The sequence below is a fragment of the Protomyctophum parallelum genome, assembly GCF_964188405.1.
Source record: "Protomyctophum parallelum genome assembly, chromosome: 21".
NCBI classification, from domain to species: domain Eukaryota; kingdom Metazoa; phylum Chordata; class Actinopteri; order Myctophiformes; family Myctophidae; genus Protomyctophum; species Protomyctophum parallelum.
This window is the reverse complement of record NC_139713.1, coordinates 37,008,502-37,022,645: the sequence shown is the minus strand read 5'-3', so window position 1 is coordinate 37,022,645 and position 14,144 is coordinate 37,008,502.

Sequence of the window (14,144 nt, the reverse complement as noted above, 5' to 3'; positions counted from 1 at the left end):
ACAAGCTCGTATCGCGCCACTCGGTGGCGCGATATGAGCTTGTAGATCTGCTATTTTTAAATAGCTAAAGCATAACATGATGCTGACACCAAAATGGGTGCCCGTTCAGAATGGGTTAAGCCATCAAACTGTTATAAAGAGGTTAATATTTTAAAGCGGTTACGCTTTTCTACACTCCTTGCGTTAATGTGTACCCTCCGGTACAGTTTCAAGGGTTTTAACCCATTCAGGGACGGGAACCACCTTTTGGTGTTTTAAAGTATTATGTTATACAGTATAGGCCTACTTTAATTTTAGAAAAATCGTGAAAATGTGACACAAATCTTTGAATATATATATTCTTTCGGAGCGAACGTTTTTTAGCTCAAATCCTTGCTTCTTGGGTGGTATTTTGAAATGTTGTCGGCGGCCAATTACATATAATTGTCCTTGACATGAAATAGTTTGAAAATCACTGAAAATCACAGTTGTTTTTTTTGTAGAATCTGGTCTCAGATCTAAATGGGTTAACCCATCCTGACCGGGCACCCATTTTGGTGTCGGCATCATGTTATGCTTTAGCTATTTAAAAATAGCAGATCTACAAGCTCATATCGCGCCACCGAGTGGCGCGATACGAGCTTGTAGGTCTGCTATTTTTTGAAAAATCGAAGAGCGACTGACATTTCTAGAATCTGATCTCGGGTCAGAATGGGTTCATCAGACCAGAGTGTGTAGCCGGCGGAAACCTCGTATGAATCTGATCTCAGGTCAGAATGGGTTAAGAGTTTCCGCTCTAGTACTAGGTGAGGTTATGAATGTTTGATGAAATAGAGACCAATGTGTTTTGTTTTGTTTTTTTCTTTTCCTACCGTGCTGAGCCTACTAGCTCTGCGGTGGTGCGACCAATCGGCTGACAGTGTCAAAGGCGCAGAGAGGGAACAGTGTGAGCAGGGGAAACTGACCGCATGGGGGTCATGCTATAACCCAAAAAGTCTATAAATTGATGACCAGTTTGCTTATGGTAATTCCATTAGAGCTCTGGAGGTTGGCCTGGCAATATTGCAGGGTTCAGCATTAATTGTAACCAGCGGGCGCTGAATCTGCAGCCTCATGCTATTCCATTGGCAATTGATGAGCGTCTCAAGTTATGTTTAGATGTTGATCCGAGAGAGAATCCTCTTTCCTCCTCTCTGCTTATACGCTATGCTGTCAAATATAATGTCTTGCAAAAATGTCATTAGACGACATTCTCCACTCTGGAGGGGGTCATTGCCTTATTAGCAATGACATGCTTTATTATCCCATTCTGACCTGAGATCAGATTCATACGAGGTTTCCGCCGGACACACACTGGTCTGATTAACCCATTCTGACCTGAGATCAGATTCTAAAAATGTCAGTCGTTCTTCGATTTTTCAAAAAATAGCAGACCTACAAGCTCGTAGCGCGCCACTCGGTGGCGCGATATGAGCTTGTAGATCTGCTATTTTTCAATAGCTAAAGCATAACATGATGCTGACACCAAAATGGGTGCCCGTTCAGAATGGGATAAACTAGGGGTGGCACGATTTACTTACCTCCCGATTCGATATGATATCGATACGTATAGGTGCCAAGTTACTTTGCTTTCATTGTTATAGTCTCGAACATTTTAAAGCAATTCTAAACAATATAGAGTTATAGACCATGAAAAGTTCAATCATAATGCTTCAATGCAGCCAGATAACATCAGTCAGACTTTCTGACATGAAAAAATAAATAAATTGGCGATATGATTTTAATATGGTGGCATTAAAAAATCACGATATTATCCCTGAATCGATTTTCTTTCTGCTCACACCCCCATTATAAATACAGCATTCGAGTTGAAGGTTCATTATCACGGAATATGGAAGACATGGATTTTGCAGGAATGGAACATGGAACGTATACGCAGGGAACTGAGAAGTATACTGGAGGAGTCTTGGCGAGTGGCTTGTGAATGAAGGGGAGACTTGATACTGTATGTGAAGGAGAATGAGAGAGAGGGAGAGACGGAGAGAGAGAAGGAGCAAAGTTGCGTGTGCAGTTCAACACTGCAGGCGTCTGTTCATCCATGCCACTGTTCCTACGCCACACAGCATGGTCTCACTACCATCCCACATGTTCACTCCCACTCCTGCCGTCGCTGTCACAGATAACTCCTGACACTTTCTTCCATCCGTTCCACCCCGCCGCCACCCGCAGCACTCTCCTTTTCACCTCTCTTCCTGCACTCCCCATTACTTTGGATAGTTGACCCCCAGGTATTTTAACCCATTCTGACCTGAGATCAGATTCATACGAGGTTTCCGCCGGACACACACTGGTCTGATTAAACCCATTCTGACCTGAGATCAGATTTAAAAAATGTCAGTCGTTCTTCGATTTTTCAAAAATAGCAGACCTACAAGCTCGTATCGCGCCACTCGGTGGCGCGATATGAGCTTGTAGATCTGCTATTTTTCAATAGCTAAAGCATAACATGATGCCGACACCAAAATGGGTGCCCGGTCAGAATGGGTTTAAACTCCTCCACCTTTGCCACCTCTACTCCTCCTTGCGTTCCTCACTGTTCCACTGTCCCCTCTCTCTCTCTCGTTTATAGGCGCACATATTCCGTGTTACTCCTGCAGATTTTCAATCCTCTAATCTCTCTAGTATGCAATGCTGTAGTATCCACCTTTCAAGGCTCTCTTCAACCCGTTCCCTTGTCTCACTACATACCACAATATGTCTTAACAGGCGAACACATTCGGTGAAATATAGGCAAATATTTGGTGAGAATAGCCAATCTACTGTACAAGCCCACGAGCCCTGCATCGCATCATAATGGGTTAGTGAAGGAAATAAATGACACCCGTGTGAAGTGAGGGACACTCTTATCGTCATACATCATCTCATTTTGTCTTCAATGTTTGCGTTTACACAAACCCGGAAATCTGGCCATAGGAAAAAAAAAAGGAGCAGGCCTAGTGTAGAACCCTGGGGGACCTCGGTCAACTAAACGTATGTATATAGGTGTTTCCCTCACCTGGCTGTGACCTGACGGAACTGCCAGCCATGGCGAACTCTCACACACGATCCATACACCTTAAATACCACGAGGTCCTATAATGTTCGTATTTTGATCCAGATCCAGAAGACCGTGCAATTTACTGAATGTCAGTCTCCAGGTTTTCTTCAGAATATGTATTACAACAGTACTAGTGGTTATTATCACATTTTATTTTATTCGCAAGGACCGGGTTAACTCTGAGTGTACAAATGGAACCAATGCACCTGGTAAGGGTTCCATTTGAACACTCCCAGAGTGCAATATGTCCGTGACAAAAAAAATAACGAATTTTGACAAAAATGTCCACCACAACCCGCGCTAAATACTGAATCCATTCAGGCGAATGCCTAGTTATTCCCATCCCCCCCCTCACGGTGACAGTGCTCATACAGACAATATAAGAGCGGTCCTTGATTGATAGATTGATTGAATACTTTATTGGCAGAAATGTATAATCAGTACAGGGTACAGTCAAATTAATAATCAAACTCTATTCATAATCCTCTCCATTATAGTGTCAGCGAACTTGTCCTGTCCATGTCGTCATAGTGCAGTCCTTCCAGGGTCGGAGCTATATACGCATAACGCGCCCCGAGCAGCAGCATGTCCCGATCACTGTGATCACCTGTGACAAACCACACCGAGGCCCGATCAATACACCAGCCCTCCTGGGGCCAGTTGGATTAATGCAACTCTGCTGGCCTGGAAGTGTGCGTGCATATACTGTACTGGCTATAAGTGGTGTGTGTGTGTGTGTGTGTGTGTGTGTGTGTGTGTGTGTGTGTGTGTGTGTGTGTGTGTGTGTGTGTGCGTGTGTGTGTGAAAATAATGAAAAAAAGAAAGAATGCTTTCTTTATGTTTAATGATATAAAGCTAAATAATAACTGGAAACGATGTAAGGATTCTTACAGAAAGTGAGAGAGGAAAATCAGGCTAAATTGGAAGAGTTGTGAAGGAGTGTGTGGTGTGTGGTGGGGTGGGGTCCACAGGGAGCATGTTCACAGCTATATTAACCCATTCTGACCTGAGATCAGATTCATACGAGGTTTCCACTGGACACACACTGGTCTGATTAACCCATTCTGACCTGAGATCAGATTCTAAAAATGTCAGTCGTTCTTCGATTAAAAAAAAAATAGCAGACCTACAAGCTCGTATCGCGCCACTCGGTGGCGCGCTATGAGCTTGTAGATCTGCTATTTTTCAATAGCTAAAGCATAACATGATGCCAACACCAAAATGGGTGCCCGTTCAGAATGGGCAGATCTACAAGCTCATATAGCCGCGCTACTAGATTTAGATCTAGACCTGCTACTTTTGAAAACTCGTGAAAATGTGGTACAAATCTTTGAATATATATTCTGTCACAGTGAACGTTTTTACTCTAATCTTAATTGCTTCCTATGGGGGTCCCTGAAACAACATATTTTCAGATTGGGGTCGGTGGCCAATTATACATATACTTTATATTTCGGGGTCCTTGACATGAAAATGTTTGAGAACGACTGACATATAGAAACATGGTTTTTTCTGAAAACTGTCAGGATTTAGAAGACATTTTGTAGCATCGTCTTCAAGTCTAAATCGGTTAATATAACACACAGGGTATATTAATATATCACAGCGGGGACGGTTACAGAGAAGCTGTGTTTGTCTTGGTCTAAATTGACACCCGATAGTGGCGTTGTTTTTGGGGGAGAACGTTAGAGCAGGGGTTGCCAAACTGTTTTGGCCCAGGTACCCCTTTGGGGGGGGGGGGGGGATTTTTTCCATGTACCCCCTCATCCTCGCAAAACACCGATAAGCATATTTAAAACCATACATTTAGATGCCATTGGAACTATTTGTATAAAAGCTTTTCAATCAACATTTAAGATGCTATCTTTAGAAGAGATGTAGACCATCAGCTGGTCACAGTCACAGTCGCAGTACTCCTAACTGAAAGTGACTGCATGGAGTCTGTTTCATTTCTATCCAAAAGCCCTTGAATGATGGAATATGATTACTGTGATCATGGTAAGCTCACACATCACATTACACATACCATCATTCAAAAAATAATTATTTTGCGGACCCCCTGGCAATGCGTCGTGGACCCCTGCACTGGACCCATTCTGACCTGAGATCAGATTCATACGAGGTTTCCACTGGACACACGTTGGTCTGACGAACCCATTCTGACCTGAGATCAGATTTAAAAAATGTCAGTCGTTCTTCGATTTCTCAAAAATAGCAGACCTACAAGCTCGTATCGCGCCACTCGGTGGCGCGCTATGAGCTTGTAGATCTGCTATTTTTCAATAGATAAAGCATAACATGATGCTAACACTAAAATGGGTGCCCAGTCAGAATGGGTTAAGTCACTGTTATCTTTCACCTATTATTAGCTGCTCTTACTGCATTGGTTTCCAACCCTTCTCATATCAAGGCTCATTATTGTCTCCACCAGGCCGAAGGCATGTGGGGAGAGTATGTTTTGCACTCCGTCCGTCCGTTTGTGTGTCCGTCCGTCCGTCCGTCCGTCCGTGTGTCCGTGAACAGCTAATCTCGGCCACCGTTAACCCGGTCGATGCCATATTTTGCACACACACTCCCTGGATGCCAACGATGAACCTCTGCCCCAAACTTTCCAGAACAGCCTGTTATAGCGCCACCAGGAGGCCGCTTTGTGCAAAAAAAGTTTTTGCACAGTACACCTACAGATTTTGTCCAAACATCACGCAAATTGGTACACAGTCTCTCTACAGCCATTCAACGAAACGGGTCTTTCAGATTTCAGAGTGCTCAGTTTCAAACAAAATGCTGCAAATCATGAACACATCGCGTGATTTCCGTCAAATTGTGCACCCACATTCCCACTAGGCCGAGGACGAAATGCCACATGAACAATTTCAACTCAGCCTCAAGGTGGCGCTATAACTGGCCAAAAAGTGTTTTTACCTCTAACTGCACGGATCTGTGGATAACCTGGTGGAGACTTGTGCCCAGAAGGGCACTTTTTCTAGTTTATTCTGCATTTGAGCCACCCTGATGAGATTTAGCATCTCGGACCCAAAACCAAAGAATATTTTGTTATCGTTGGATAGGATTTTGTCCACAATTCCATGCTGTGTTGATGTTGGTATACCATTAGGAGAGATAACAGGCAAATGTTAATCAATTCCTCTACATTCTCTAATTGTGTAGACGAAATGTGAAAATGCAGAAAAACCACACCAGAATACGATAATGTATGTTGTACAGTAATACGGTATAATAACGAGCACTTTGAACCTCAAGGGACAAACACAAGCATTATACACACTCAAACACTCCAGTCTACATGATCTATACAAGCTCATAGTGCCGTCACGTACATCAGCAACCTTTTGTAGATCAGTTATTTTTTATTTTTCAGTTCTAGTAAACCTCAGCCATTACTGACTGTCTTCTGAGTCTACTTTTTGCTGCTGTACTTGTGTTGTTGTTGCACTTTAACCCATTCTGGAAGGGAACCCTGGCATTTTAAGCAGTATGTTATACTTTAGCTATTGACAAATAGCTCACAACCATGTAGATCTGCAATTTTTTTATCGTGAAATTGCAGCGCAAATCTTTGAATATAGGTATTCTTTCAGAGCGAATGTTTTTAATATTTTCAGATGGGGTCCATGGCCAAATACAGATCATTCTGGGGGTCCTTGACATGAAAAAGGTTGCGCACCACTGACAGAGAGAAAACAGTTAGGATTTAGAAGACGTTTTTTTTTAATCGGCCGCAGTCATAAAATGGGTTAAAAACCTCCTGCCGTGGTCACCCCCCACACACACACACGCACGCACGCTCTCGCGCGCGCATGTACATACACGCACGCACGCATGCACACATGCACACACACACACACAGACACACTCATGCACACACGCGCACACACCCCTCCAAGAGTCTGTCCCTCATTATCGGTCCAACCAGCACGGTGTCACAACTTCAGTACAGTATGGTCTCGTTATCTCCACGGACACCAGAAAGGCATGGGGTATTATGGGATGTCAGACACGCCCCCTCAGTTACAGGCTACTGAGGGAGCCGCCTGGCGATTAACATCAAGGTCAACGTTTTTTTTTTCTCTTTTTTTGCTATATACTCACTGTACTATTTATTTGATATACTGTATGGCTTCAGCATATTTGGTTGTGCTGCAGGTCCCAATTTGCTCCTTTGCAGCACACACTAGTTGTAATTCTCTGCACATACACAATATGGACTTGCATTCAAGTTGTTGTGGTACTAGTATACAGTATGCACTGCCTTCTTATCTGTAGAATCTACAGTATATTATTGTAATTAAAGAGGAATACCACTCATTGTCAACATTGAACTATGTCATTAATATTTCCTACCTTAGATTAGTTGTGTGGAAATAATAAAACAGCAGCTAAAATCATCGGCACTACAGAATTACCCAGTCTCCATAACATCTACACCACTCGCTGTATGAAAAAAGCCCATAACATCATGGAAGACACCAGCCACCCCGCAAATACCCTGTTCAAACTACTCCCCTCCAAAAAACGCTACCAGAGCATCAAATCTCGTACCACCCGTCTCAGTAACAGTTTTTACCCCCAGGCAGTCAGGCTGCTGAACAGCTGACCTTGAACTGTATTGCACTTCACTTCACTTGCACTTTTCTTTTCCTGTTTTTTTGTCTTTTCTTGCACTATAGATGTTTGTTTATGTCCTGTGTATGTAAGACGGAGAGTGCTCTGAGCAAAATAAATTTCATTGTATGTATACTCTGTATCTATACAAATGACAAATAAACCTGAACCTGAACCTGAACCTGAACCCCCCCCCCCCACACACACACACACACACACACACACACACACACACACACACATGTAGTTCATGGGTGTGTTCCCACAATAATACTGATTGCCTGACTTGCCTGTCTCAGTATATATGGAACTATATGTGTTTTCCTCATACCTGCCCTGATGAAGACTCCTTTGCGAGTCGAAACATGTTGGCTTTTTTAAACTTTTCTAATTAAGTACCTTGATTTTATATCCACCCTCTCCTCATTTATATACCTTTTTGAGTGCTCGGATTGCCGCTTTTCTTCAGTATTCGAGTCCCACTGATCTTTGAAGCACCTGTCTACTTTTAAACCTTTCTGACCGGGCACCCATTTTGGTGTCGGCATCATGTTATGCTTTAGCTATTTAAAAATAGCAGATCTACAAGCTCATATCGCGCCACCGAGTGGCGCGATACGAGCTTGTAGGTCTGCTATTTTTTTTAAATTGAAGAGCGACTGACATTTTTAGAATCTGATCTCAGGTCAGAATGGGTTCATCAGACCAGTGTGTGTCCGGCGGAAACCTCGTATGAATCTGATCTCAGGTCAGAATGGGTTAAACCTTTTTTGCACCTCCATCGAGCACCTGGTTGATTCTCAGTCCCCCTCTTCTGTTTAGCCTCGAACTGGAGGGTCATGTGGTCGGTGACATCACTCTTTGGCCTGCAGAGTACACCTTTGTGATGTCACTGATCACATGTCCCCCAAGTTGTAGACCTCCATTCTAGACTATACACAGAAGGGTGGGACTGTTTTATTATTTCAACTCTAAAGCCCAAACCACACTGGTAGGGACTCGACTCCTCCATGGGACGAAACCGTTTGAACCCATTTAGACCTGAGGACGATTCTACAAATGCCTTCTATAGTTTTCTGAAAAACCCATGTTTCTGGGTTCTCAAACATTTTCATGTCAAGAACCCCCAAGATTATATGTAATTGGCCGCCGACCCCCATCTGAAAATATGTTTTCTACCAGAAGCAAAGATTTGATTTTTAAAGCGTTGGCTCTGAAAAAATATATATTAAAAGATTTGCACTACATTTTGCTTAAAGATATATTCAGTGATTTCACTTAATTCAAATATCACTTATTTTTTTGTTTTGAAGTGATAATCCTCCCTACTATAGAGTGTGCTGGCCATATAAGGAGTTTCTCCCTGTCCCCAGTTAACCCCTGGGGGTCAAAAAACCTTAGGTTTCGTTTTTGACTCTCTATCCTGATTGGACGAAAGGCTGGGTCCCACAGCCAAAAACGAAACCTAAGGTTTTTTGAGTGAAATCACTGAATATACCTTTAAAACACCAAATGGGGTTCCCGCCCCAAAATGGGTTGTCAACCACACCAATGCAACTCATTGCAACTGAATGAGTTGCATTGGTGTGGTTGACCTTACCTTGACCCGACCCTTTGGTGTGGTTTGGGCTTAATGACATATAGTTTTATTTGATGCTAAACATTGATGCTAGTGATGGTTGTGGTCCATATATATATATATATATATATATATATATATATATATATATATATATATATATATATATATATATATATATATATCTATATCTTGATACTGGCAGCTAAAATAAATCATGTTTTGTCTGACCCCATTTTATCATTATGTCATGTCCATTGCAACAATTATAGATTGTTTTTAATTGTTATTGACCTACTGTATGTGAGCCATTGTTCGGGAACCGCACTCAAGGCTACTTCAGTGAAAAACAAATGACATTTCAGTTGTGACATGTCGTTGCGATCGTACAGCAAAGTGTATAGGTGCTTATTTTTGGGTAAAATGGCCAGATCAAATTTATAAGAAAAGGATCGTCTTGGGCACGGTGGCACAGTTGGTAGTGCTGTCGCCTCACAGCTAGAAGGTCCTGGGTTCGATTCCCGCTCGGGGCGCTGTGGGTGCTGGCGGCGTGTTTCCTCCTCCGCGTCATCAGTGCCCATACCCGAAGGCGGGGTTGGCGAAAGGGCCTTTCTGTGTGGAGTTTGCATGTTCTCCCCGTGTCCCCTAGGGTAGGCTAGGTACCCTCACAAAAAACATGCCGTAATCCTGGTCTCTAAACTGCCTCCCCCTGGCCAGCCGGGACGCCTGATGGAGGGGAAAGGAACTGGTTGGAATAACGTGTTCCTTCCACGCGCTACGTCCAACCAGGGAAACTCCCCCCTGTCAGGTGTAAAAGGAGCGACTTGGTCACTCAGGCATGAAGGAAGCACGAGTTAAGTCCGTTGCTCTCCCTAGGTTGGTGGAGGGTGTGTAGAGCCCAGGATCACATCACATCACAGGATGATTGACAAAATGGGTTACAAAATCGTGGGTCCGGGCACCTATAGGCTGGTAATCCAGCCTGAGGTTCGAGTCCCGATCCCGACGACCTTTGCGTGTGTGTCTTCTCTCTCCCCGTTTCCTGTCAACCTACTATAAATCCCCGTAATTTTCTTAAAATAAATAAATGAGGTCAGTTTGCTATGCAAACCAGATGTGATGGCGCAACGGGGTTGATTGACAGGCGGGCACAGAAGTGTCCACTTTGTGGACTTGACTGTCCTTATTTAGGTTTTGGACTTTAACCCATTCTGACCTGAGATCAGATTCATACGAGGTTTCCGCCGGACACACACTGGTCTGATGAACCCATTCTGACCTGAGATCAGATTCTAAAAATGTCAGTCGCTCTTTGATTTTTCAAAAAATAGCAGACCTACAAGCTCGTATCGCGCCACTCGGTGGCGCGATATGAGCTTGTAGATCTGCTATTTTTCAATAGCTAAAGCATAACATGATGCCAATAACAAAATGGGTGCCCGGTCAGAATGGGTTAAATTATGTTTCTATCCTATTATTTCAGTATGGTCTGTATTAGACAATGTGTTCTTGTTCTGCTTGGTTTTGGTTTTATGTTACTCTGTTGTTGTCTTGGTTTTGTAGAATGGTTCCTAGTGTTTCCTTTCCTGTCTGCCTATAGTTACTGTGGCCTACCTTGTGATGTGTCAGTGTTTCCACCTGTGTCCTGTCAGTCAGCCTATTCTAGTGTTGATTGTATTTTGGTGTCACCTGTGCCCTATAGCTGTTATCATGTGTGTTTGTATTGTGTTCTTCTTCGTTTGTACTGTAGTTCCCAACTTCCCTGTTGCGTGAGTTTCTGTGTTATGTATTCTGAGATGCTGTCGCCTGCATTTGGGTCCTCGTCATCCTCATACTCATTCGTAACAGCAAGTGAGGCTTAGAAATGATCCATTTGCCGACCCAAAAGGTCTCCGTCATCGCCGGTGGCGCACAAGGACACACGTGCGGTCACATGCCGGTATAAGTAGCAAGATCTACAAGCTCACACGAGCTTTAACCCAATCTGACCGCGCACCCATTTTGGTGTCAGCATCACGTTATGCTTTAGCTATTTAAAAATAGCAGATCTACAAGCTCATATCGCGCCACCGAGTGGCGCGATACGAGCTTGTAGGTCTGCTATTTTTTTTTTAAATCGAAGAACGACTGACATTTTTAGAATCTGATCTCAGGTCAGAATGGGTTCATCAGACCAGTGTGTGTCCAGTGGAAACCTCGTATATGAATCTGATCTCAGGTCAGAATGGGTTAAACTCGGGGCTATCGTCGTCGGTGCGTGACACGACGGGCGCTGCATTGACCGAGCATAAATCAGGCTCGAATTCGACCAGCGTGGAGAGAGAGAGAGAGAGAGAGAGAGAGAGAGAGGGAGGGAAGGATGAAGGGAGGAGGAGGAGGAGGGGGAGAGAGGATGTGGGGGGGTGGGGGGGGGGGGGGGGGTGTCTGTCCTAGGAGACAGATGGCGCGCGGGGCTGATCCGTGCCAGGCTGGCGCTGGACGGGCTCCATGTGCTGTATGGCGGGTAACTAGGCCCAGGCAGGGTGGCTCGTGGGCGGCACTCTGATCCTCTGCGCCACGGTGCTCCTCTGAGGCACGGGAGTCCACTTCCCCCGCCCATCTGTTACCTTCACCACTACTCGCACGCACGCAGGCACGCACGCACGCACGCACACACACACGCAAGCACGCGCACGCACACACACACACACACACATACTTTCTATATCTCCCTCGCTTTCTCTATACCCTCATTCACACTCACGCTTAATATCAGTTTTTCTCTCTCGCAGGCACCTGACCAGACACTCACTTCCCTCTCTCACACACACACACACACACGCACGCGCACACACACACACACACACACACACACACACACACACTGTAGTACGTCAGAGACTGCCCCCCCTCCCCCCGTTAATCTATAGCGCTGGGTTCAGTTACAGTGCATCAGCAGCCTTCCTCCGCACCATCTTCACAAAATTAGCCTCCAGCTTTGAACGAGAACCCACCATCCTTCCTCTGCCGCTTGGTGTCACGCTGACTGTATATCTGTTATCAAAGCACTTAACCCATTCTGACCTGAGATCAGATTCATACGAGGTTTCCACTGGTGGACACACTGTTCTGATTAACCCATTCTGACCTGAGATCAGATTTAAAAAAATGTCAGTCGCTCTTCGATTTAAAAAAAAATAGCAGACCTACAAGCTCGTATCGCGCCACTCGGTGGCGCGATATGAGCTTGTAGATCTGAACGACATGATGCTAACACCAAAATGGGTTCCCATTCAGAATGGATTAATCTCTACCGTTCAAGCGTTCGTGTATAATCCTGCGTGATATGATATTAGCTAGACAACTCCCACACACACACACACACACACGCAGACACACACACACTCGACTATAATGGCCACGGCCTTCTTTTTTATCATTTCTTTGCTGTGCTGTAATCCATATGACACCGACAGGCGTTTAATTGCTTCTGCTTGTCACCTGTGGGGGCAGGGTCCCGTTATAGAGCAGCTGGGGTCCACAGTCTGAGGTCCAGGGCCGTGCTGTGCCGGGGAAAGAGCACGTTCATGCAAACATTAACAAACATTAACATTGAGAGTAGACAAGAGGCGCCTCTTCAGGTAAGCGTTATGAGGGCTTCGTCGGCCAGTGAGTCCTGTTTTTGTGTACTTAACCCATTCTGACCTGAGATCAGATTCTAAAAATGTCTATTACATCCTGCCAGTTTCATTATTAACCCATTCTGACCTGAGATCAGATTCTAAAAGTTTCTTTGATTTTTCAAAAATAGCAGACCTACAAGCTCGTATCGCGCCACTCGGTGGCGCGATATGAGCTTGTAGATCTGCTATTTTTCAATAGCTAAAGCATAACATGATGCCGACACCAAAATGGGTGCCCGGTCAGAATGGGTTAATATGTCTGTATAATCTGGGACAAACTGGAATGTTTTGTGTATTTTTACTATTTTAGTCTGATGTATTCATTATGATGTAGTTTATACACAGAGGCATGTAGTAATCGCCATTGTCAAGGTCACGTGACTGACGTTGATTGGGGACTGATGGTGGATGCGCCACAGGTGTGGCGCGTCACACCATTATATAAATGCACGTTCTACTCATTTTGTGCGAAGGTCTGCGGAGGAGCTTCGGCCCGAAAAGTTACCACATTCAGTAAAAGATATATAGAAATTGGTGTGCAGACTTATTTTATTTCTCGACACGTGCACCTGACAATGATGCATTTGTGCCACTGATGGCCATTTTATTTTATTTTAAATGATGAATCCGGTAATACACGTGATATTATCCCATTCTGACCGGGCACCCATTTTGGTGTCAGCATCATGTTATGCTTTAGCTATTGAAAAATAGCAGATCTACAAGCTCATATCGCGCCACCGAGTGGCGCGATACGAGCTTGTAGGTCTGCTATTTTTGAAAAATCGAAGACACTTTTAGAATCTGATCTCAGGTCAGAATGGGTTAATAATGAAACTGTCAGGATGTAATAGACATTTTTAGAATCTGATCTCAGGTCAGAATGGGTTAAGTGAAGAGGCCAGACTGAGACTGAGAATGAAATGTTGAAATCTACTCCAGACTAGACATTGTCCGGACGACTGCTGGGGACTTTATACTGTAGGACCACTGCGTAGAGACAGATCAATAGTGAAACAAGCAGCATTATTGCATATCACATGATGCAGTATTACATATCAACACAAACCCCAGAGCCTATTCTTAGCTGGCTGGCTTTCATGATTTAAAGTTTATTGTGCATTTTCAAGCTCAAAACACATAACGATATATGCTGGAAATACTGAGGAACATTCATAATAATACTATAACAACAATATGATGA